The sequence below is a fragment of the Aquarana catesbeiana genome, linkage group LG05, assembly GCF_042186555.1.
Source record: "Aquarana catesbeiana isolate 2022-GZ linkage group LG05, ASM4218655v1, whole genome shotgun sequence".
Lineage (NCBI taxonomy): Eukaryota > Metazoa > Chordata > Amphibia > Anura > Ranidae > Aquarana > Aquarana catesbeiana.
In genome coordinates, this window is record NC_133328.1 from 489,190,237 (window position 1) to 489,218,075 (window position 27,839).

Sequence of the window (27,839 nt, forward strand, 5' to 3'; positions counted from 1 at the left end):
AAGGTGAAATCCACCAAACACAAGATGAGCAGGAGGAAGAAGACGTGGTGGAACTAGTCACCACAACAGGTGAGTGTCTGCGACCACAGGCTCCGATAAGAGATGGATGGCGGCATTTTTTTTCGACCTAATTTATTTTGGGTTTCCTCTCTTTTTAGGTGATCGTGAGGTTGTGGATGAAGATCCTTTCACATCAGAAAGTGCCCAGATCGTGATCGGGGAGATCATGGGGTGTAATTTACAATTGGAAAACATCAAGCAAAACATCAATGATGTTATTCCAAAATATAAAAACATCATTGATGTTTTGGGGCGAGTTTAAAGCCCCTCCAAATCACCTTCTTCTTTTGTCTGCTACAATGTGCGAAATGTTTTTGTGATTTTTCCCAAAGCCAAATTTGGAGGATGCACACAATGTGTCAACATGTGCTATCTGCCATCACGGGAGATCAATGGACGCGTTTTGGGGGTGCAACCCCTTCCTCAATAATAAAGTAGCGGTGAGGAAGGGCTTTCTCCCCCAAAACACGTCCCTTGATCCCCCGTGATGGCAGATAGCACATGTTGACATTGTGAAATTTGTGTGCATCTTCCAAATTTGGCTTTTCCAGGGGTGATTTCCCCCCATCTGAACGCAATATCAAACACAGTTCCTAAATACTCATGTCTGATATTGCCTTCAAGTTCTACCAAATGTGAACTTTGTAAGATCAAGATTTGTGTCTTTCTTGTGGGTTTTACACAGGCCTGTTTTCTATAAAATGCACATTTTGATTTTGGATAATGACACCACAAAAATTGTTATACAACAAACATGTTGGTTTGTCAGAAAAACCTTTGGTAAATGCACATGTGATTGTGCAGGTATTAAAAAGATTGCTCATCAAGAATGTGTGGATTATTGTCTCAACACTACAACACTTTTGGGGTGATGTAATTGTTGTTTTATGAGAAAATGGGGGTAATTTCCTAAGGGCAAATCCACTTTGCACTACAAGTGCAGTTTCAGTGCAGTTGCAAGTGCACTTGTAGTGAAAAGTGTCTTTGCATTTAGTAAATAACAGCCAACAGTGCTTTGTATAAGGTTACACAATCACGACATTTTCTGCACTCCACACATTTCTGTCAGGGTCAGCTAAAACAAACACAAGCAGTAAATGTCCACAAAGAAGAGCCTGGGGGGAGATGCCTGTCGAGAACTTGAGGTCCTGCAGGCTTCTCCCTGTCGCCAAATACCGCAGGGTAGCGACCAACCTCTGCTCCGGAGTGATGGCTTGCCTCATGCAGGTATCCTGCCTGCTGATATAGGGGGTCAGCGAAGCCAACAAACGGTGAAACACGGGGTCCGTCATCCTGAGAAAGTTCCTGAAATCATCAGGATTATTCTCACGGATCTCACGGAGCAAAGGCATATGAGAGAACTGGTGACGCTGAAGCAACCAATTCTTGGTCCATGAACTCCTCCCCACCCTGTTCATGGACTGGACTTGTGTCAAGGTCAGGAACCCAACACCAAGCCCCCGCACAGCACGAACTGTACGAGGAGTACGTATACGAAACATGGCTAGAAAACGGTCGGCTGCTCAGAACGAAGTAACAGAACGCACTGAAGAACAGCAAGGCCTGTGAAGAGCGACCTGAAAAACAGCAACGAGCAGGCAAGATCACACAGAAAACTCTGATACGAACTGACTGCACGCACTGAAGAGCAGATACAAACCCACAAGCACAAACTGAACAGCAGAAAACGATCTGAAAGCCACGAGTCTGAAAAAGCGCGAATCGTCTCTCACCAAACTTTTACTAACACGAGATTAGCAAAAGGAGCCCAAAGGGTGCCGCGCTTGGTTCTGAACCAGCCTTTTCTGGTCTCGTCGTACGTGGTGTACGTGACCGCGTGGTTGTCGATCGGAAATTCCGACAACTTTGTGCGACCGTGTGTAGGCAAAACAAGTTTGAGCCAACATCCGTCGGAAAAAATCCTAGGATTTTGTTGTCGGAATGTCCGAACAAAGTCCGACCTTGTGTACGAGGCATTAGTGTACTGTGTCCTCTGCACAGTGTGCACCTAAAGCTACCTGAAGAAAATTAGTGGTGTTCTTCTGATCCTATTAATACCACAGGTAGGCAGCTACAGTATTTACAGTTATTGTAGTGCGTCCTCTGCACAGTGTGCACCTAAAGCTACCTGAAGAAAATTAGTGGTGTTCTTCTGATCCTATTAATACCACAGGTAGGCAGCTACAGTATTTACAGTTATTGTAGTGCGTCCTCTGCACAGTGTGCACCTAAAGCTACCTGAATTAAATTGGTGGTGTTCTTCTGATCCTATATTAATACCACAGGCAGGCAGCTACAGTATTTACAGTTAGTGTAGTGCGCCCTCTGCACAGTGTGCACCTAAAGCTACCTGAAGAAAATTGCTGTTGTTCTGCTCCTATTAATACCACAGGCAGGCAGCTAAAGTATTTACAGTTAGTGTACTGTGTCCTCTGCACAGTATGCACCTAAAGCTACCTGAATAAATTTGGTGGTGTTCTTCTGATCCTATTAGTATCGCAGGCAGCTGCAGTATTTACAGTTAGTGTAGTGCGTCCTCTGCACAGTGTGCACCTAAAGCTACCTGAAGAAAATTGGTGGTGTTCTTCTGATCCTATTAGCACCGTAAGGCAGCTGCAGTATTTACAGTTAGTGTAGTGCGTCCTCTGCACAGTGTGCACCTAAAGTTACCTGAAAACAATTGCTGTTGTTCTGATCCTATAAATACCACAGGCATGCAGCTACAGTATTTACAGTTAGTGTACTGCGTCCTCTGCGCAGTGTGCACCTAAAGCTACCTGAAGACAATTGCTGTTGTTCTGATTCTATTAATACCACAGGCAGACAGCTACACAATTTACAGTTAGTGTAGTGCATCCTCTGCACAGTGTGCACCTAAAGCTACATGAAGAAAATTGGTGGTGTTCTTCTGATCCTATTAAAGCACAGGCAGGCAGCTACAGTATTTACAGTTAGTGTAGTGCGTCCTCTGCACAGTTTGCACCTAAAGCTACCTGAATTAAATGGGTGGTGTTCTTCTGATCCTATATTAATACTACAGGAACGCAGCTACAGTATTTACAGTTAGTGTACTACGTCCTCTGCACAGTGTGCACCTAAAGCTACCTGAAGACAATTGCTGCTGTTCGGCTCCTGATAATACCACAGGCAGGCAGCTAAAGTATTTACAGTTAGTGTACTGTGTCCTCTGCACAGTGTGCACCTAAAGCTACCTGAATAAAATTAGTGGTGTTCTTCTGATCCTATTAATACCACAGGCAGGCAGCTACAGTATTTACAGTTAGTGTAGTGTATCCTCTGCACTGTATGCACCTAAAGCTACCTGAGTTGAATTGGTGGTGTTCTTCTGATCCTATATTAATACCACAGGCAGGCAGCTACAGTATTTACAGTTAGTGCACTGCGTCCTCTGCACAGTGTGCACCTAAAGCTACCTGAAGAAAATTGCTGTTGTTCTGATCCTAATAATACCACAGGCAGGCAGTTGATTCTGCTAGCTGCAGTATCAGTATATATATATATATAGATATATATATATATCTATAGATATATATATATATCTATAGATATATATATATCTATAGATATATATATATATATCTATAGATATAGATATATATATATCGATATATATATAGATATATATATATATATATCTATATATATATATCTATATATAGATATATATATATAGATATATATCTATATCTATATAGATATATATCTATCTATATAGATATATATATATATATATATATATATATATATATATATATATATATATATATATATATATATATATATATATATATCCCAGCTTTGTGCAGCTACATCTCACTGCAGGCCATTAGTATGTCTTGAAGGCCAACAAGGAGAGGCAGACAGTCACAAGCCAATAAAAGAGGGCAAGCAGGCTCTGTGTCTAGAGGCAACAGTGCTGGTCGTGGAGACGGTGCATCCTCATCAGCACGTGGCCATGGGACACGCTTGTCCTTTTTTTCGGCAGCTGGCCATGTTGAGCCGCAACATGTGGAAAACTTGGTAGAGTGGATCATCAAGCCGTCCTCATCCTCCTCATCCCCTCTCACCCAGGCTCAGGGTGCTTTGTCTGGCAAAGCATTTGCCAATGTGGCCTCTTTCCTCGGCTCAATGGCATCAGTGACTCCTTGCCTAGCCCCACCATGTCCTCCTGAGGAGTCCCCCGAACTGTTTGACCACAGTGTTGGGTACATGCTCCAGGAGGATGCCCAGCGTTTTAAAGGCTCTGATGATGGTACTCAGCTAGAGGAAGGCAGTAATGTGAGCCCAGAGAGAGGGGGTGCCCAAGAAGGACAACAATCTGGCACTCATGTTCCCCCAGCTGCAGCATACTACCAGCTTTGCTCCAGTGATGAGGAGGGAGAGGATGATGAGGTCACTGACTCCATGTGGGTGCCTTATGGGATAGAGGAGGAGGAGGAGGAGGAGGCACATCTCCAATGAGGCAGGATGCCCTCCAGGGGTCAGCTTAAGGGCAGCACACTGACTGCATCACACCCCAGAGCTCCGCATGTGCAGGGCGCTGCTGTCTCTGTGCGTTATTCCAAAAGTTCTTTGGTGTGGGCCTTTTTTGAGACAAGTGCATCAGATCCCACTGCTGCTATTTGTAACATGTGTCTCAAGCATATCTCCCGCTTGGGCACCACATGCTTGACCAGACATATGTCGACCTGCCATGCAGTTCGTTGGCAAGCGTACCTAAAAGACCCACACCAAAGAACAACGTGGACCTCTCCTTGCTCCTCATCAGCTGGGATCTCCAACCCCACTATACCTTCAGTCCTCTCTGAAACCTGCACTGAGAGGAATGAAGGTGTAGAATTAGGTGTGTCACAGACAAGTACTTGCGGGCAATCTGCTATCGGTACACCGACGTCAGATTGTACCAGGCAAATTTCCCAGCCCCAACAGCTGCACCGCTGAAAGAATTTTGCTCCCAGCCATCCACATGCCCAGCGGTTGAATGCTAACTTGGTTAAATTGCTAGCACTTCAACTGCTGCCTTTTCAGTTGGTAGACTTTGCCCCCTCCCGTGAGTTTGTGGAATGTGCGGTTCCTCAGTGGCAGGTACCCAAACGCCACTTTTTCTCATGGAAGGCGATTCCGGCTCTCTACCAGCATGTGGAAGGCAACGTCTTGGCCTCGCTGGACAGGGTGGTCAGCGGTAAGGTGCATATTACCGCTGACTCATAGTCCAGCAGGCATGGACAGGGACGTTACCTATCTTTCATTGTGCACTGGGTGAATCTTCTGGCAGCTGGGAAGGATGCAGGACAGGGTGCAGTAGTGTTGGAGGTTGTTCCACCACCACGCCTCCAAAATACTACCAGTGGTGATTCTGCCACACCTCTCTCCTCCACCCCCTCCTCTTCTGCTTCCTCCTTGGCCTCTTCCTGTGCTGATTTGTCTTCGGAACCAGCGGTGCTCCATAGGCGTTCAAGGGGCTACGCAAGTACGCAGGCCAAAAGATGCCATGCGGTGCTTGAGCTGGTGTGCTTGGGGGACAGGAGCCACACTGGGGAAGAGATACTGTCAGCTCTGCAAGGGCAGGATTAGAGGTGGTTGACGCCATGCCAGCTTAAGGCAGGTATGGTGGTTTGCGACAATGGCACCAACCTCCTTTCCTCCCTCCGACAGGGACAACTGACCCATGTGCCCTGTTTGGCTCATGTCCTTAACTTGGTGGTGCAGCAGTTCTTGGGCAGATACCCGGGCTTACAGGATGTCCTGAGGCAGGCCAGGAAAGTCGGTGTGCATTTCCACAGGTCATATAATGCCAGTGCTCGACTGGCTGACCTCCAAAAGGAATTTAACCTGCCCAAGAACCGCCTAATCTGTGACATGCCCACCAGGTGGAACTCAACATTGGCCATGCTGCAGTGGCTGCACACGCAGCAGAGGGCCATCAATGAGTACCTATGTGACTATGGCACCAGGACAGGGTCAGGGGAGATTGTTTTTTTTTACCCACACCAGTGGGCCATGATCAGGGATGCATGCACTGTCCTGTCACCATTTGAGGAGGCCACGAGGATGGTGAGCAGTGACAGTGAATGCATCAGTGACACTGTCCCCCTTGTCCACCTGTTGGAGCACACGCTGCGTGGAATAATGGACAGGGCACTTGAGGCAGAACAGAGGCAGGAAGAGGAGGACTTCCCTAGCTTTCAAGGCCCTCTTTATCCAGACAGTGTTCCTGCGTGCCCGCCGATCACACATTAAGAGGACGAGGAGGAGGAACAGGAGGATTGTGTCAGCATGGAGGTGGAGTCTGGCACTCAGCATCAGCAGTAGTCTTTATGGGACCATTTACAGTCCCAAGAAACTCATGGACTTGTACATGGCTGGGAGGAGGTGGCTGCGGATCATGTCGTCCTCAGTGACCCAGAGGACTCCGGACCAAATGCCTCAGCAAACCTACGTTGTGGCCTCCCTGATCCTGCAAAGCCTGCGGATCTTATCTTGCCATCACAAAGGGAGCAGAGGATGAAACATCTTCGGGAGGCCTTGCAGAAAGGTCTGTGCAATGCGTTCCCAGAGACTGGGAGGTTACAAACTCCTGTTCCTGGAAAACGTGTTGCTGAGGCTTCGGTCAGTCAAAGAAGGAGCGGTGGAGAAGGTGGCCGTCTGACCGATGCGTTCAGACAATTTTTTAGTTCGCAGCCCCAAGGTATGATCGGTTCCAGCAACCATCGCCAGCGTCTGTTTTACATGGTGCAGGAATACCTAGGGGCAAGATCTGACTTGGACACCTTTCCCACCAAAAATCCTCTGGGTTACTGGGTCTTGAGGATGGATCACTGGCCAGAGCTTGCTCAGTATGCAATTGAGCTACTGGCCTGTCCTGCATCCAGCATTCTTTCAGAACGCACATACAGTGCTGCTGGAGGCTTTGTAACCGATCGCAGGGTGCGCCTGTCCACCGACTCGGTCGATCGACTGACCTTCATAAAAATGAATCAGTCTTGGATCACCACCAGCTACCAAGCACCTGATGCTGATGTAACTGAATAATTTTTTTTGAAATGTCAGATCCCTTCAAGACTGCCTATGCTGATGCTGAATGACTATCCTGTTATGCTGAGTGACTATCCTCTTCCTCCTCAATGATCATGCTGATAGCTTGTAAGAATATTTTTGGTTCTGGGCGCTGCCACCAGGGGCTAAATCCCAATTTTTCAGCCCCTGTTCAACCACTTCAGCCCCGGAAGGATTTACCCCCTTCCTGACCAGAGCACTTTTTACAATTTGGCACTGCATCACTTTAACTGCTAATTGCACGGTCATGCAATGCTGTACCCAAACGAAATTTGCGTCCTTTTCTTCCCACAAATAGAGCTTTCTTTTGATGGTATTTGCTCACCTCTGCAGTTTTTATTTTTTGCGCTATAAACGGAAAAAGACCGAAAATTTTGAAAAAAAATAATATTTTCTAATTTTTGTTATAAAAAAATCCAATAAACTCAATTTTAGTCATACATCTAGGCCAAAATGTATTCGGCCACATGTCTTTAGTAAAAAAATGTCAATAAGCGTATATTTATTGGTTTGCGCAAAAGTTATAGCGTCTACATACTAGGGTACATTTTCTGAAATTTACACAGCTTTTAGTTTATGACTGCCTGTGTCATTTCTTGAGATGCTAAAATGGAAGGGCAGTACAAACCCCCCCTAATGACCCCATTTTGGAAAGTAGACACCCCAAGGAAATTGCTGAGAGGCATGTTGAGCCCATTGAATATTAATTTTTTTTGTCCCAAGTGATTGAATAATGACAAAAAAAAAATTACAAAAAGTTGTCACTAAATAATATATTGCTCACACAGGCCATGGGCATATGTGGAATTGCACCCCAAAATACATTCAGCTGCTTCTTCTGAGTACGGGGATACCACATCTGTGGGATCTTTTGGGAGCCTAGCCACGTACGGGGTCCCGAAAACCAATCACCGCCTTCAGGATTTCTAAGGGCGTAAATTTTTGATTTCACTCCTCACTACCTATCACAGTTTTGAAGGCCATAAAATGCCCAGATGACACAAAACCCCCGAAATGACCCCATTTTGGAAAGTAGACACCCAAGCTATTTGCTCAGAGGCATGTTGAGTCCATGGAATATTTTATATTTTGACACAAGTTGTGGGAAAGTGACAATTTTTTTTTTTGCACAAAGTTGTCACTAAATGATATATTGCTCACACAGGCCATGGGCATATGTGGAATTGCACCCCAAAATACATTTAGCTGCTTCTCCTGAGTATGGGGATACCACATGTGTGGGACTTTTTGGGAGCCTAGCCGCGTACAGGGCCCTGAAAACCAATCACCGCCTTCAGGATTTCTAAGGGTGTACATTTTTGATTTCACTCTTCACTGCCTATCACAGTAAGTAGACACCCAAAGGTATTTGCTGAGAGGCATGGTGAGTATTTTGCAGCTCTCATTTGTTTTTGAAAATGAAGAAAGACAAGAAAATTTTTTTTTTTTCTTTTTTCAATTTTCAAAACTTTGTGACAAAAAGTGAGGTCTGCAAAATACTCACTATACCTCTCAGCAAATAGCTTGGGGTGTCTACTTTCCAAAATAGGGTTATTTGGGGGGGTTTTGTGCCACCTGGGCATTCCATGGCCTCCAAAATTGTGATAGGCAGTGAAGAGTGAAATCAAAAATTTACGCCCCTTAGAAAGCCTGAAGGCGGTGATTGATTTTCGGGGTCCCATACGCGGCTAGGCTCCCAAAAAGTCTCACACATGTGGTATCTCCGTACTCAGGAGAAGCAACATAATGTATTTTGGGGTGTAATTTCACATATTCCCATGGCATGTTTGGGCAATATATCATTTAATGACAACTTTGTGAAAAAAATAAATAAATACATTTGTCTCTTTCCCGCAAATTGTGTCACAATATAAAATATTCCATGGACTCAACATGCCTCTCAGCAAATAGCTTGGAGTGTCTACTTTCCAAAATGGGGTCATTTGGGGGGGTTTGAACTGTCCTGGCATTTTATGCACAACATTTAGAAGCTTATGTCACCCACTCTTCTAACCACTTGAAGACAAAGCCCTTTCTGACACTTTTTGTTTACATGAAAAAATATTTTTTTTTTTTTGCAAGAAAATTACTTTGAACCCCCAAACATTATATATATATATTTTTAAAGCAAATGCCCTACAGATTAAAATGGTCGGTGTTTCATTTTTTTTCACACAGTATTTGCGCAGCGATTTTTCAAACGCATTTTTTGGGGAAAAAACACACTTTTTTAAAATTTTAATGCACTAAAACACAATATATTGCCCAAATGTTTGATGAATTAAAAAAGATGATCTTAGGCCGAGTACATGGATACCAAACATGACATGCTTTAAAATTGCGCACAAACGTGCAGTGGCAACAAAATAAATACATTTTTAAAAGCCTTTAAAAGCCTTTACAGGTTACCACTTTAGATTTACAGAGGAGGTCTACTGCTAAAATTACTGCCCTCGATCTGACCTTTGCAGTGATACCTCACATGCATGGTGCAATTGCTGTTTACATTTGACACCAGACCGACGCTTGAGTTCGCCTTAACGTGAGAGCAGGGGGGGACAGGGGTGCTTTTTTTTTTTCTATTATTTTTTTGCTTTTTTATCTTATTTTTAAACTGTTCCTTTCATTTTTTTAAATCATTTTTATTGTTATCTAAGGGAATGTAAATATCCCCTATGATAGTTTAGGTAGTGACAGGTAATCTTTTTTTGAAAAAATTGGGGTCTATTAGACCCTAGATCTCTCCTCTGCCCTCAAAGCATCTGACCACACCGAAAATGCTTTCCCAATTTCCCAATGGCGCTGTTTACATCTGGAGAAATCTAAGTCATAAAATGCTCGTAGCTTCCGGTTTCTTAGGCCATAGAGATGTTTGGAGCCACTCTGGTCTCTGATCAGCTCTATGGTCAGCTGGCTGAATCACCGGCTGCATTCTCAGGTTCCCTGTTGGGACAGGAGAGCCAGAGAAAAACACGGAAGACGGTGAGGGGGGCATTCCCTCCCACTGCTTGTAAAAGCAGTCTAGAGGCTAATTAGCCGCTAGAATTGCTTTTACATGAAAGCCGACCGCTGACTGAAAAGAATGATAGTAAGATGATGCCTAAACATGTAGGCATCATTCTGGTATAACCACTCAAATTCCTGAATGGCGTACCTGAAGACAAAAAATAAAACACAGTAAATGGTAAAGTATAAAAAATTGTATACCTGAAAAGCAAACATGATAAAACATAATAACAATATATCATTGCAGAATAGAATACAGTAAAAAAGAGCAGAACAATAGAGAGAGACTAGAGAGAGAGAACAATAAAACGACAACTATTTTTTTATTTTATATATTTTTTTGTGTTTTTTTTTACACGTTTTTGTAACTATCTTTTGTAACTGTAACTGGGTCCAGGTTCGGGTCTCTCAAAATGCGATGGCATCTTGGGAGACCCTCTGAAAGTGTGCCTAGTCTGTGCAATGCTGTATCCTACGCTAATACTCAACTAGTGTATGGTAGCGTTCAAAACATTCACCAATGCAAAGACCAGGATTGTCAGGACAGGAGGGACAATAATAGCGGGTGTCACGCCTATATCCGCGCTTGCTGCAGACACAACATCTTTTTTGGGGGGGTTCGTTGGGTAGGGGTACTCGGGAGGACATAAAGAAAATGCCTCTCATGTAGCCGACTGCATTTGGTTGGGGATGTGAATGGGGGAAGTACGGGTGCTGCAGAAGCAGAGGGTTCCCAATTAGGATTGGCGAATGCAGCAGGAAGGGCACTATGGGCACGACGGGCCTGTTTGTCTTCTTCTTGGTGGCAGCGGGACACTACTTGTGCTTGCCACTGCACCAGCTTGAACTGCACTTATGGGACTCGCCACGTTATCAAGTGTTACTGCAGTGCTGGTTTGACTATGACCGGGGTGTACTAGGCTGCTGGTGCTTGCCAGTTCACCAAAACGCTACCAAAAACACTGTTAGCGATCGCAGGGACCAGGCCTGACTCTGCAAACGCTGCAGTTATGCGTTTAGTGTTTTGTAATTGACAGTGATCGATCGATACTGCACTTGGGTGGGCTGGGCTGGGCCAGGCGGAGGGGCAAAACGCAGGTGCTAGCAGGTATCTGGGCTGATCCCGCTAACACTGCGTTTTTGGGAACCCTAAACTGCTGGGGACGCTAGTATAGATCTGATCGGATCAGATATTGATCCGTTCAGATACTATACCACTAAGGGAGGTGTACGGTGTGTGTGTGGGTGTTAGCGGTACTGGCGCTAACCTGACACTGCTTGGGGCTGGTGCTTACCAGTTCACCAAAATGCTACCAAAAAAACTGTTAGCGATCGCAGGGATCAGGCCTTACTCTGCGAACGCTGCAGTTATGCGTTTAGTGTTTTGTAAGTGACAGTGATCGATCGATACTGCACTTGGGTGGGCTGGGCCGGGCGGAGGGGCAAAACGCAGGTGCTAGCAGGTATCTGGGCTGATCCCACTAACACTGCGTTTTTGGGAACCCTAAACTGCTGGGGACGCTAGTATAGATCTGATCGGATCAGATATTGATCCGTTCAGATACTATACCACTAAGGGAGGTGTATGGTGCGTGCGTGGGTGTTAGTGGTACTGGCGCTAACCTGATGCTGCCTGGGGTGACGCATATCACTGCCTGGCGATCAGGGGGCTAAACCTTTATTAGGTAATAAATGGCGGGTGCCTTGACACTATAAAAAATAAACTAACTAACCAGAGTCACCCGTAACAGTTATACGGTGATCACTGGTGAAAGGGTTAACTAGGGGGCAATCAAGGGGTTAAAACCTTTATTAGGTAGTATATGGGGGTCCCAGATGCTATAAAACGTTGACGGCAAACCTAAATATTTAGCTCCCTAACTAGCGTCACCAGTGACACTAATACAGCGATCAGAAAAACGATCGCTTAGTGACACTGGCGACGGGGGGTGATCAAGGGGTTAAAACTTTATTAGGGGGGGTTAGGGGGGGTACCCTAGGCCTAAAGGGGGCTAACACTAACTGCCCTAACACACTAACTGTCACAAACTGACACCAATGCAGTAATCAGAAAAAAAAACTGCTTGGTGTCAGTGTGACGGGGGGGTGATTAGGGGGTGATCGGGGGGGATCGGGGGGTGATCGGGGTGTATTGTGTGCCTGGCATGTTCTACTGTGTGTGTGTTGGTGCACTCACATCAATGTCTTCTCTCCTCAGCGCCAGAACGGAAAATACCGAGCCGAGGAGAGATGACATAATTTCCTCTGCTGCTGTTTACCATACAGCAGCAGAGGAATGATCCCATTGGCTGGGAGTGATCGGGAGGGGGGCATGAATGGATGTCCTCCCCCTCACCTCCGATCGCCGGGGGACAAACGCCGACTGCCTCGGGCACCGGGGGTTCCGATCGGACCCCACGCCCGCGGGAGGCAGATCATGTACAGGTACGTGATTCTGCCTGCCCGTGCCATTCTGCCGCAGTATATCTGTGTGAGGCAGTCGGCAAGTGGTTAACAGGGGCGTGTAATTACAATTTTTGATGCAATATTTTGCAAGGAGGGTTCGTTGCTGTGCTCAACTAGGATATTTGTGAGGGGTTGCAGTATTGTGGCACCAGCACCAGTGCCTAAAGCCCAATTTTTCTGCCCCTGTTCAACAGGGACATGTAATTACAATTCTTGATCTAATATTTCACAGCAGGGCCCGTCCCAGCTTCCACCAAGAGTAAATGTGAGGACTTACAGTGTTGTGGCAACACCACCATCACCTCCACCAAAGGCCCACATTTTCTTCCCCTGTTCAACAGGTGCATGTAATTACAATTCTTGATCTAATATTTCACAGCAGGGCCCGTTTCTGCGCCCACCAAGAGTGACTGTGAGGACTTACAGTGTTGTGGCACCGGCACCACCACCTCCACCACCAAAGGCCCAATTTTTCTGACCCTGTTAAACAGGGGCATGTAATTACAGTTTTTGATCTAATATTTCACAGTGGAGCCCATTCCTGCGCCCACCAAGAGTAACTGTGAGGGCTTACAATGTTGTGGCAACACCAACACCTAAGGCTGCAATTTCTGCAGAGTATATAGGGCAGGCCCCTACTTTCAAACATCCAACTTACAAATGACTCCTACTTGCAAACGGAAGGAGACAACAGGAAGTGAGATTAAATCTACCCATAGGAAGGGAAATTCTCTCCTGTAAGAGTTAATATGTGAAAAATATGTCTCCTCTCCACTGATGCTTTATCACCAATCCTTGTTTCACTAAAAACCCCAAATTTTCAAAAAACATTTGTCATTAGGACAGAAAGTGAGGTGAAATCTTCTGAAGAGGTGCACAGACAGCAAAACAAATGTCACAGGGGTGATAACCCTTCCCTATGTTTTCCAAAAAGCTTAAAAATAGATTTTTTTGGCTGGAGCTACACTTTAAAAATGTACCAGTTCAAAATTACAAACAGATTCTACTTAACAACAAACCTACAGTCCCTGTCTTGTTTACACCCCCTGTATACTGCTGTTCAGAGTATATAGGGCCTGGGGGCCCCACGCCTTTCCTTTTTTTAATTTGGGTGCAGGGTTCCCCTTAATATCCATACAAGACCCAAAGGGCCTGTTAATGGACTGGGGCGTGGGGGGTACCCATGCCGTTTGTCTCACTGATTTTCATCCACATTGCCGGGACCCGACATTACATTAAAGCCGCAAGCAGTTTTAAATTACTTTTATTCCTTTAAAAAATGTCATTTTGTGCAGGGACTGTTCTAAGCAGGGGAAACACGTGCTACTTTACAGGCATACTATAGACACCTCCCAGGTATGATATTTAAAGGAATATTTCCCTTTTTTTCACTTTAAGCATCATTAAAATCACTGCTCCCGAAAAAACTGCCTTTTTTAAAACTTTTTTTGCATTGATACATGTCCCCTGGGGCAGGACCTGGGTCCCCAAACCCTTTTTAGGACAATACCATGAAAATTAGCCTTTAAATTTAGCACTTTTGATTTCGAACATTCGAGTTCCATAGACTTCAATGGGGTTCTAAAGTTTGCACAAATTTTCGGTCCGTTCGCAGGTTCTGGTGCGAATCGAACAGGGGGGTGTTTGGCTCTTCCCTATCCTGTACACAGTTAGGCTCCCAAAAAGTCTCACACATGTGGTATCCCCGTACTCAGGAGAAGCAACAAAATGGATTTTGGGGTGCAATTTCACATATTGAGCAATATATCATTTAGTGACAACTTTCTGTAAAAAAAATAAAAATACATTTTCCCAAAACTTGTGGCAAAATATAAAATATTCCATGGACTCAACATGCCTCTCAGCAAATAGCTTAAAGTGTTTTCTTTCCAAAATGGGGTAATTTGGGGGGGTTGTGCTACCTTGACATTTCATGGCCTCCGAAACTGTGATAGATAGTGAGGAAGTGAAATCACAATTTTACGCCCTTAGAAAGCCTGAAGGTGGTGCTTGGTGTTCGGGGTCCTGTACACGGCTAGGCTCCCAACGTGCAGCGGTGACAAACTACATACATTTTTAAAAGCCTTTAAAAGCCTTTACAGGTTACCACTTTAGATTTACAGAGTAGGTCTACTGCTAAAATTACCGCCCTCAATTTGACCTTCACAGTGATACCTCACATGCATGGTGCAATTGCTGTTTACATATGACACCAGACCGACATTTGTGTTCGCCTTTGCGCGTAAGCACGGGGAACAGGGGTGTCTCTATAGTGACAGTAGAGAGTGAACATAAGAGAGAGAACAATAGAGAGAATAAAAATAAAACCACAATTATTTTTGGCTTTTTTATTTTATAGTTTTTTGTGTGTGTGTGTTTTTTTTCACTTTTATACAAAACTGTAAAAAAACTGTAAACTGAACGTTGCAGATTAGGGTCTCTCAAAATGTGATGGCCATCACATCTTTCGAGACCCTGTGTATGTGTGCCTAGGACTGTGTGGTGCTGTACCTTATGCTAATACCCAACTAGTGTGTGGTAGCGTTTGAAACAGTCACCGATGCAGAGACCAGGTTGGTCAGGACAGGAGGGAGTATAAAAGCGGGTGTCACGCCTAAATCCACGTTTTCTGCAGACACAACATCTTCTTTTGGGTGTTCTTTTGGTAGGGGTACCAGGGAGAACATATGAAAAATGCGTCTCATGCAGCCGGCTCTCTGCATTTGCGTTGGGAAGGTAGGCCATAGCACCGTCTGGAAACAGAAATGCTGTGACGATCTCTTCCTGGAATTTAAGGAAGGATCCAGTCCGTCCTGAAGCTTTGTATAGCACAAAAGCATTCAGTAGAGCCAATTGAAATAAATATACAGACACTTTTTTGTACCAGTGTCTGGCCTTATGGGCAATTAGGTACAGCACCAACAAATGGTCGTTGAGGTCCACCCCTCCCATATTAAGGTTGTATTCGTGGGCACAGAGGGGTTTCTCCACAACACCAGTCGCCGTAGGAATTTGGACCTTCGTGTCTGCGTGAAGGGAGGACAGAACGAAAACATTCCATGAATCCCTCCACTTCACTGCTAACAAATTAATACACTTCAAGCAGGCTCTCTTCCCCATCTAAGTCGGGATTCTACAAGCCATTGGGGGAAGCCCTGGTGATTAGATCGCATGGTGCCGCATGCGCTAATTCCATAATCAAGAAGGAGACTAAAAAGTGGCACGCTCGTGTAATAATTGTCCACTTACAAGTGGTCCCTTTTTCCAAATAAGGTTGACACCAAGTCCCACACAAACTTACCAGCGCTCCCTATGTAGTCTGGGCAGTTCTTCGGCTCTATGTGATTATCTTTTCCCTTGTAAACCATAAAACTATATGTATAGCCTGTTGCTCTGTCACAGAGATTATACATCTTGACCCCATATCTGGCATGCTTTGCTGGGAAGATATTGTTTGATAGACAAGCAGCAAGAAAACTTAATCAGGGACTCATCAATGCAGACAACTTGATCGGGAGTAAACAAGGCTGCAAACTGTTGGTTGAAGTGGGTTACGAGGGGCCGAATTTTGTAGAGCCGATCAAATCCAGAATCCTCCCAAGGACTACAGCGTTCATTATCATTGAAGTGCATGAACCGCAAGATCTGCTCGTATCATGTCCTGGTCATGGAGGCAGAGAACACGGACATATGGTGAGTTTTAGTTATGCCCATGAGGAGGGATAGGCCAGGAAGGTCTTAAATTCGAAGACTGTAATAAGTCTCCAATCTCTTGCAAGGGTCAACTGGGGATTAGCAGTGATGAATTGACCAGCATACAAATTGCTTTGGTCCACAATAGAGCTATAGAGATCTTCCGTGAAAAACAGCGAATAAAAATCAAGTGACGTAGAATCAACTGTTTCCACCTGAATTCCGGGTTGGCCAGTGGATGGGATGAGTTTGGGTGCTGCAGAAGTGGTGGGCTCCCAATTAGGATTGGCGAATGCAGCAGGAAGGGCACTATGGGCTTGATGGGCCTGTGTTTGTCTTCTTCTTGGTGGCAGCGGGACACTACTCATGCTAGCCACCTCGCCAGTTTGAACTGCACTTATGGGACTTGCCACTCCCCCAAGTGTGACTGCAGTGCTGGATGTACAACCAGGATTTACTAGACTGCTGGTGCTTGCCAGTTCACCAGAAGGATGAGCGGCACTAGTACTGGCTCCCTGCTCCATACGAGAGCCCTGCGGTTCTTGCACCTCAACAACAGCAAAAGAATGGGGTCGGGTACACCTGACCCTAGCAGGGACCACAACTCCATCCTCAGAGCTAGCTGTCAGGGTGCCACTGCTGTCTACAGATTCATATTCTGAGCCTGAATCTGACAGATGAGTGACTTCCTCTTCACGTGTAGGCCACTTAACTAGTGTACCTTCGATTTGACGTTTTGGTCTCTAAATTTACCGGTACACTAGTGAGACTCACAGGAAAAAAAGCTCCTGACTGTCAGTGACTGCTTAAAACAGGATAGATTCAGCTCCACATCAATTTCAGGAGAGTTTTGCAATTTCTGCTAACATCAGAAATGCCTGAAAAATGACAGTCTTACAAAGTCTGGGCAAATTCACCAATCTGTCCCAGAAGAAACTCCCTCAACTTCACCATTGTCTGTATATGTGAAAGAAGGTGCCAATAAGCTGGTTTTGTCCAGTTCCAACAAAAGAATGTGAATAAATAAGTGCAGCGCTAAGGTTGCAAAAAAGCAAATTTGCATAAATTATATAAATGTGACTTAAACATAAATATATCAAATAAACAGAGATTCATACATGGTGAAATGTGAATCAACCAAAGAAAAAGTGAAATTTCTGAAAAAAATGCAGAGAAAACAATTCCCATTGGGATAATTATGATTATTATGAGAGGGACACTTCTTATCATAGGGGGTCCCCTGTTAGATCTTATAATCTATACACTAATTACCCTACACCCTCCCACTATAGTCATCCACCTATATCCACTTACAATCGATACTCTCCATTTCGTGATCAACATAGAGAAGGAGTGTATCCATTCTCTAGGGTTGAGCACAATCAGACCCCTTATGGTTACCAACAACCTAACTCTAACCCTCGTTATAATCTTGGTTTTGACGAGGACCCCAGGGCAGAAAAAGAGGCCCTGGACCAAAAGAGGGTCCAGAGGAGGGAGGAGGACCCAAGAACAAAAAAAGAAGGTGAACATAAGCTGCCAAGGTGTTTTTAACTTAAGTAGTACAGTATTAACACAGGAAGAAAAAATTGTTTTAGATAAGGGCCTTAAATTCGCCCCTCCATGGAAGTTAAATAAGTTTGATACTTTTGTGGATGTTCACAAATATATTAGAAAAGTCAACATACAATGTTATATCACCTCCAACCCTACTAGGAATGTTGCAAGGGCAGTTACGTCCATTCAGGGTTATCTAACCCTTCTCTTTTTAACCCCCTGACTCAGTTGGCCCTGGCTTTAAACATGTTTATAGACCTCGTACTTAAAGATCTAGCTAAACTACCACCTAAACAGACCTTTAACCCCTTACCAGAGTCAGGTCTCAAATCCTTGTGTGATAACAAGGATTTGGTTATTCGCCCTGCCGACAAAGGTGGGGGTATAGTTCTTTTAAATAAAGCCGACTACATGGGGAAATGTATAATATTTTAAGTGACCACTCCACTTATATTGAACTACCTAATGACCCTACATCCAAATACAAAAAGGAATTGACCAGTCTTATCTGCAAAGGGTTTGACTCTTTGATTTTAAATCATAAAGAAAAATAATTTCTTGTTCCGTTGGCCCCACAAATCCCTTTCATTTATTATTTGCCCAAGATCCATAAAGACCCCCTCCATCCCCCTGGACGCCCCATAATTAGCAGGATAGATTCCATGTCCTCCCGAATTGGAAAATACATTGACTATTTTCTGCAACCACTAGTCAGAAAAACACCGTCCTACCTTAAGGACAAGAAGGATCTGATTAATCTTCTATCCCAATCTAATATTGAAGGTGACCTCATTATGGCTACAGCTGACGTTGCTTCCTTGTACACCTGCATTCCCCATCAGAGAGGAATGGAGGCTGCACAGGAATTTTTGAAAAGAGACGTCACTCTCGCCACCCCCCCCGTTGATTTTATTTTGGAGTTATTAGATTTTGCCACCCACCACAATTATTTTTGGTTTGATGGCCATTTCTATCTACAGCTCAAGGGTGTGGTGATGGGAGCGAAATTCGCTCCCAGTCTGGCCAACCTTTTTATGGCCAAGTGGCAGGAGGATGCTGTCTATGTCCTGCCCATCCACATTTGGTTTTGTGGGCCAGGTACATTGACGATGTCCTCCTCCTATGGGCTGGCACCTCAGAATCATTGGAAGAATTCTTTCTGACTCTTAATGATAATGATCGAGGTATTGTTTTAACTTACCAATCCAGTTCTTCCAGAATCAACTTTTTGGATCTTGTGATTGAAAGTTTGGAACAACATTTCATATTGAGTACCCACTTTAAACCTACTGATAGGAATGGGTTTATACCCACAGACAGTTGCCACCACAAATCGTGGTTGAGCTCAGTTCCTAAAAATCAGTTTCTGCTGCTTTGCAGAAACTGCACTGACACTGCCACCTTCAAGTCCCAAGCTAACATCTTGAGGGAGAGATTCCTGGCCAAAGTTATGATCAGGCCAACATAGATAGAGATCTTTCTACAGTTTTAAATACTGATCGAGATTCATTGCTGGCAGACAAACCTCAGAGGTAATGACAACTTTAAATGGTCATTCCTGACTGGGTTCTCAACCCAATATAAACAGATTAAAGACATTTTTTAACAGCACTGGGGAATTTTGAGGAATGACAAAATACTTGGTCCTATTCTACCTGAGAGACCTAAAGTCATTTACCGGGGTGCACCCCCACTTAAAAGCAAGATTGCACCATCTATCATCAATCCCCCAGTTAGGCCCACATTTTTTCACAACTGGACAGGTTATTACCCCTGCAAAAAGTGTCTGGTCTGCCATCACAACTCCTGAGGTCATAGAGCAACCAAGGAATTTAGCTCTAAGGTAACTGGTCGATCTTATATCATCAAGCATTTCTGTACTTGTGCCACAACCCCATGTGGTATATTTACTGACTTGCCCTTGCGGGAAGCAATATGTCGGTAGAACTATATGAACATTTACGGCTAGAGTTACTGAACATATCAATCTAATAAAATTGGGTAGTACTAAACATACAGTTCCTCGCCACTACTGACAACACCATACACGTGACCCTACAGGGACGCAATTTCTTATTATTGACAGATACATTGCCCCATGGAGGGGTGGAGCTGGGACGAGAGGGGTATCCAGACTAGAAACCTTCTGGATCTATGAATTACAGACATTAACTCTTTTTTAAATAGCGCTTAATTGCCTACTTTTGCTCTGAGATCACCTGGAAGCCCCCCTCCCCTCCTTTTTTACGATTTTTTCAACATATACATTTATTTTATTATTTATTTGTGTATATGGGCTATTTCTAACCCACTCTCTATTGTTGTTAACAATGTTATTTTTAAGTTTTTCACTTAACTCTTGGAGTTGGGTCTTTTTTGTCTATATTTGGTTTATATTTAGTTATCGGTATTTATTTGATTTGATTTCTGACCGCTGACCTCAGACCTTGCTGCAGCCGCTGTTGGACTTACATCCAATATCCAACCTTGATCCTTTAAGCTAGCTTTAGTATCAATAACTTAATCATGTGCACTTTCTTCATTCTGTGGGGCGGGTGGACATTTTTTCTGTTATTGTGATTTACTCTCTGCTGATTGGCTGGGGACGGCATGTCATCGGCCCCTCTGTGTATACGGCGAGGCTTGATTACTATGCTATTATGTTTATTTCTCCCAGTGACACGGAGGTTACTATACCAGGTCTCGTTTTCATGACGAGGCTTGGTTTCCCATATTAAATGGACACCAGCTAACCAAGCCTCACTTTTATAGCGAGGCTTGTCTAGCCTATTCGACAGCCATTACACATATTCTTAAATCCAAACCTCGTTTTCATGATGAGGCTTGGTCATGAGGCTTGGTTTCCCATATTAAATGGACACTAGCTAACCAGGCCTCGTTTTCATAGCGAGGCTTGTCTAGCCTATTTGATAGCCATTACACAGTTTCAAACCTCGTTTTCATAATGAGGCTTGGTCATATTGTATGACAGATATCACCAAACCAAGGCCTCATTTTCATTACAAGGAAGTGTTAGTTCGACATAAGGACATTTTGTAATTGCAGGGCTGTGCACTGTACTTTATCCACCTTTTTATTTTACATCATATACTATGGAGACATGCACATAATGTTGACCTGGAATATCTAGGTATCCATTTCCTTCCGGAATCAAGACATAGGAACCAGAAGTGATGTCATGGGGAGCCATTTCAGGTGTTTAGCAGGTTCTGGGGTTATTTTCACTTTATAAGCGATGCTGTTGCAGGGGGTCCACATCCCAGATCACGAGTGTGGAGTCGAAACGCCTCGGGTGGACCTCCTGTTTGCATCACTCTTTGTTATATACATGCTTTTTTCTACTCTTCCAAATGTGAGTGTTTTATACTATTTTTAACAAATTGCCTTTTTTATACAGTATCACGCTATGTTAGCCCATCTTTTCATTGCATGATATATCCCTCCTGGCATTTACCTTCCACCCTCCTCACGATGATTGAAGTCTTCAAGTCACTATTCAGTGACAGTCCACGATTGATTGATACAGATCTAGGACCAGTTGTTTCCAACAGATGTGTTCAACCTAATAAGCTCTGCAGACTTGGGTGTTGTAAGCCCCGCCAAGTCAATAAGATCTGGTAAGCCTCCCCCTGTTTATGGTGGTGGTACTTGTGTTTTTTCCTTCACAGTTCATGGGTGATTGGAATCCCCCATATGTCTAATGGGACTGCACATCTAACTGGATTTCTTTGGACTTTACAATTCACCATTTTTGTTTTTTAAACTTTGTTTATTGTGCAGTTATACTAGCACATTATTATACTAGCACATTTTTCAGAAATTATTCTCATTTTTTCTGAGTTTGAACTCACATTCATTATGTGTTAATTCTTGTTTATTTGATGTGTTTCTGTTCAATATTAACACCCTAATTTCTATCTCTCACCTTATTTATGGTATAGTCACCATACTAGCACATTTTTCATTATACCAGTATTTTTTCTTATGTTTCTTTTTTACATGGACTGCACATCTAATTGGATTTTTTTGGACTTTATAAATCACCATTTTCATTTTTTGGACTGTGTTTATTGTGCAGTTGTTATACTAGCACATTATTATACTAGCACATTTTTCAGAAATTATTCACATTTTTTCTGAGTATGGACTCACATTCATTATGTGTTAATCGTTGTTTATTTGATGTGTTTCTGTTTAATATTAACACCCTAATTTCTATCTCTCACCTGATTTATGGTAAAGTCACCATACTAACACATTTTTCACCATACCTGTATTTTTTCAGAAATTTTACTTTTTCTTTGGTTCATTTACATTTCACCATGTATGAGTCTCTGTTTATTTGATATATTTATGTTTAAGTCACATTTATATAATTTATGCAAATTAGCTTTTTTGCAACCTTAGCGCTGCACTTATTTATTCACAGTTTTTGCTTTTTGTCTACAAGCTGTGCTGGCTGCTAGTTTGCAGGTTCACAGCTCAGTATTCCTTTAACTTTATTTTTTGTACTAACAAAAGAATGGCTATAATGGTCCTGCGACAATGTGACCATCTTTGAGATCAGTAAGATGTGCAGGAATGGCATAGCCACTCAGTATACAGAAATATATATACATACACAGAAGTGATCACCTTAAAACTATCATAGTTAATATCTCCCTGGCTATAAAAACTCTGGCATAGAAGAAGGAATCTCAGAACAATAGCTTGCCTTATTGTTCTCTCACATGTGGTAAATAAACTTTTGCTTTGCATAGCAAGAAGTCCCATGTTTGGCATATATACATTTCTCATATCACTTATGGTGTTTTATTAACTGTTTTGGAGATTATATTACCACATATAGTTGAGATATCTATAGGAATGTATGTTTACATAATCAAGTACTTTAAAAAAAAATGGGGTAATTATTTCTCAGATAGAAGATAATATAATCATTTGACCTCCGGAAGGTTTACATTTTCAGGACCAGGCCATTTTTTGCTTTTGGGCACTGTGTTACTTTAACTAACAAGTATAGGGTCATGCAACGCTGTACACAAACAAAATGTATATAATTCTATGGTCCAGGTGGTGGTGAGAGAAGTATTTAATTTTTAAGTAGATGGGTACTGCATAGGAGGATCTGCATTCAAAAATGATACACGTGTGTGGGGCCAAAGATAGTGCCCTTATTAGCTGCGTAAATCTGTGTAAAAACCAAAAAGAAGAAGATATGTTTTGGCAGTACTGGATTAGCCAAACTTATGGGACTCTGTTGCCTTAACAATTCTATTTTATATATGGTCTGAATGCTTATAAAAGGCTATCACCAAATTGGTCAGGGAGCAGCTATATTAGACATTTAGTACCAAAAGTCTGTATAGTTTTTAATAATCCACCTGGGAGGGTAAGGAATTGGAAAAGGAGCATAGTTTCCTCAGAACTACAAGATATACCCGATGGGTGGAATGTCACTGAGGGAGATAGATTGGCTATGATTCTTTCTCAGTATGGAGTGGCACGGGTATTGCAAATGCTAGGGAAAATATCTAAAATCATTGAATATGCGTTCAACAAAATATTTGATAGTATGGATCTTCTTGAGGTTAGGCAAATGAGATTGGTGGTACTACAAAATAGAGCTGCTCTAGATTTTATTCTTGCTGCCAAAGAAGGGGTATTTGCCTTCATTGGGGATGAGTGTTGCTCCTAGATTTCAGATAGCAGTGAAAACATTGAGTCAGAGTTAACAGAGGCCCAAAAAGCTGTTAGTAAACTTTATTCTATTTCTAATGATGAAATATTTGCTTGGCTTGGTCAATGGGGGCAACAAGTGGTTATATATATGGCATGGTTTATTTTATTAGCATTAGAAGTTTTTATTATAGTGAATATTATTTTTGTCTGTATTAGTAAATGTACAACATCTACTATTGAGGCGTTACCTATACATAAGTCTGAAGATTATGTCTATGACCTAAGTTCCTTGAAAATCAAGGGGTGGAATGTAGTACGGGTCTATAGTCATTAATGATTTACAAAGAACTTGGTATTAGTTGTTATTAACTATGATAGTTTTAAGGTGATCACTTCTGTGTATGTATATATATATATAGTTCTGTATACTAAATGGCTATATCATTCCTGTATAAATTTATATTTCTGATCTCACAGATAGTCAAATGGTCTCAGGACCATTATAGCCATTCTTTTGTTACAACTGGACAAAACCAGCTTACTGGCACCTTCTTTCACATATAAAATGCTAGACAGTGGTGAAGCTGAGGGAGTTTCTTCTGGGACAGATTGGTGAATGTGCCTAGACTTTGTAAGTCGTTTTTCGGGAATTTCTCACGTTAGCAGAAATTGCGGAACTCTCCTGAAATTGATGTGGAGCTGAATCTATCCTGTTTTAACATATGTATTCCATCTTAAATCGAAGCTGAATAAATCTCTTTTATCACTATACTACTTGCACGTTGTTTTAATCATTGTGTTTCATCCACAAATCTGAAAGGGTAAATATATGAATATGTCAATAAATGAATACATGTAACACAAAATTGAATCCTTTGTTAAAATTACGTAAAACATTACAGAGCCAATGAGAGGTACACATTTAACTTTATTTTAAAGGGGTTGTAAAACCTTGAGGTTTTTCACCTTAATGCATTTTATGCATTAAGGTGAAAAACCTCCTGTGATGCAGCAGCCCCCCAGAGCCCCCTTTTTACTTTCCAGTGATGGGGACGAGCACACAAGCTCCAGCCAGTGTCTCGGGTCCTGATTGGATAGATTGATAGCAGTGCAGCCATTGGCTCCAGCTGCTGTCAATCAAATCTAATGATGCGGGAGCCGGTGGGCAGGGCCGAGTCCTTATTGCTGACCCTTGACTTGTTCACCAACTATGCTTCTGTCTACCCCCCTCCAGTTATTACTTGTTACTGACCCTTGGCTTGTTTATTGACTACACTTCTGCTTGATCCCTACATCTGCTAAAAGATCCCGGCTTGCTCACCTTCTGGTGGGAATATCCTGAGGACCACAACCTGGTGCTAGCATGTTGCAAAACCCATCTCCACCATCAGGAACCATCATTCACCAGGTGAATACCAGCTAGTACTTAGACCCTGCATCTCAAGTGAACCTGCGTCATCCACTAGAAGGATCTACTGGTGTATTTCCTGATGAATACCAGTGAACATTTCTACTGTAGAGCCATTGGCCTTTGAGCCTGATCCTAGACTTTAACAGATTGATTCCAAAACATGGAGGCCATTGTTGCAGCTGAGGTAGTGCCTCTCATGCAGCTAATCTGGGATGTTTCAGCCTCTATAGCAAAGCAACTCTGAATGTATAATCATGCTTCAAAAGAACTTTCTAGGGGCCATGAGTTCTAAGACATAATCTTCTCAAAGAGGTCTATGAGAATGACACACTTCTCAATCATCTTCCTAAGGACATTAACATTGAGTACAAGAACAGCTTTTGGACTCAAGTGCATTGTCTCCTGGTAGAAGCCCTCAGGTTGGTTCATGACTCTAAACTTGCTGGGCATTTTGGTGTTTTTAAGACAGAAGAACTAGTACTTGGACCCCATGTCTCAAGTGAACCTACGTTATCCGCTAGGAGTATCTGCTGGTATATTTTCTGCTGACTACTCATGAACCTGTCTACTGCTACAGCCTTTGGCCTCTGAGCCTTATCCTAGACCATGAAAGTGTGATAGAAATTTAGGGATTTAGGGGTGTGCTGCCGTACAATAGTTTCATGTTTTTTTTTTATTTTAAATTGAGTATGTTTTTTTTTTGTTTTGTTTTTTACATGTGGTAACCTGTGGTGCTAATCTGTTAACATGTACAGCCTTTATTAATTCTTGTAAAAAAATTAAATGATGCTTATTTCTAGTATCAATCTACTTGCTTGCTCCTTTAGAAAAAGTCTGAAAAGGATTGCAAGCTTAGCAGCAAAGCTCTTACATTTGTATTCAGTCTGTGAAAACTAAGGCATTTTTTTCAAATTCTTTATTTGTACAAATAAAGCATCCAACAAAGCAGTACATGATGAAACAACAGCAACATCTCATAACAGGTTAGAGTTATACAAGAGTACACAGAGAATGTACACAATATACAGGGTGCAAGATACCAAATGAGTCCCATATACTGAATGTCAATAAATAAGGTGTACTCAAATATGAGGAGATTCAGCTTATGGAAATATCAAACCTAAAGGTGGGGAGAATAACCTGAGAATTGGCAATAAGACACATTGGTCTTTGGGAAGAAAACACCTCTAGAAACCCAGGTAGTAAGCAAAGACGTCTCTAAATTCCAGTACTGTTAGTTACCAGTCATAGTACATGCCCAATTGGACACCCAATTTTCTAAGGATGAGAAAAGAGGGTCAAGAGTAGGGATGAACTTCATATTCGAGTCGAACCCATGTTCGACTCGAACATCATGTGTTCGGTCGTTCGCCAAATTAGGAACGATGTGGGCTGTTCGCGCCAAATTCGAGTGGCGCGTCACGCCCCATAATTCACTGCAGCATCGCAGTGCATTGCTGGCTGATGATTGGCCAAGCATGCACTATGACCCGCATGCTTGGCCAATCACAGCGCTGTGTGTAAAGAGAGCTGTAATTGGCCAAAGCCAAGGAAGCTTTGGCCAATTATGGCTCAGGGGGTTTAGTACATGCCCCACACTATATAAGGCCGCCTGCACGTGTTCGGGCTTGAGAGAGAGATAAGAGATAGACAGAAAGAGAGACAGTGTCATTTGATTTAAGTTAGATAGAGCAGGCAGGTCGAGTCAGTTAGCTACACTTACAGTGTATTGTGTATATATATGCATCCCAGGTGTTGTGTGTGTATATATATATATATATATATATATATATATATATATATATATATACTGTATTCAGTTTAGCTAGATCAAGTTCTTCTCTTCCTAATATACTGACAGGCAGGCAGGTGTTTTTACAGTATTTTCAGTTACTGTATTGTGTACCCTGCAGCCAATACAGTTACTGTATTGTGTACCCTATAGCTACCTGCAGCCGGGTGCTTCTGTAGGCTTTTGAAGTACTTCCAGTTACTGTACTGTGTACCCCGCACAGTTGCACCTACAGTATAGCTACCTGCAGCCAGGTGCTTGTGTAGGCTCTTTGAAGTATTTCAAGTTACTGTACTGTGTACCCTGCACAGTTGTACCTACAGTATAGCTACCTGGAGCCAGGTGCTTGTGTAGGCTCTTGAAATATTTCCAGTTATTGTACTGTGTACTAGGGATGAGCCGAACACCCCCCGGTTCGGTTCGCACCAGAACCTGCGAACGGACCGAAAATTCGCACGAACGTTAGAACCCCATTGACGTCTATGGGACTCGAACGTTCAAAATCAAAAGTGCTCATTTTAAAGGCTAATTTGCATGGTATTGTCCTAAAAAGGATTTGGGGACCCGGGTCCTACCCCAGGGGACATGTATCAATGCAAAAAAAACTTTTAAAAACGGCCGTTTTTTCGGGAGCAGTGATTTTAATGATGGTTAAAGTAAAAAAAAAGTGAAATATTCCTTTAAATATCGTACCTGGGGGGTGTCTATAGTATGCCTGTAAAGTGGCGCGTGTTTCCCGTGTTTAGAACAGTCCCTGCACCAAATATCATTTTTAAAGGAAAAAATCTCATTTAAAACTGCTTGCGGGTTTAATGTAATGTCGGGTCCTGGCAATATGGATGAAAATCAGTGAGACAAACGGCATGGGTACCCCCCAGTCCATTACCAGGCCCTTTGGGTCTTGTATGGATATTAAGGGGAACCCCGCACCCAAATTAAAATAAGGAAAGGTGTGGGGCCACAAGGCTCTATATACTCTGAACAGCAGTATACAGGCGGTGCAAACAAGACAGGGACTGTAGGTTTGTTGTTAAGTAGAATCTGTTTGTCATTTTGAACGGGTACATTTTTAAC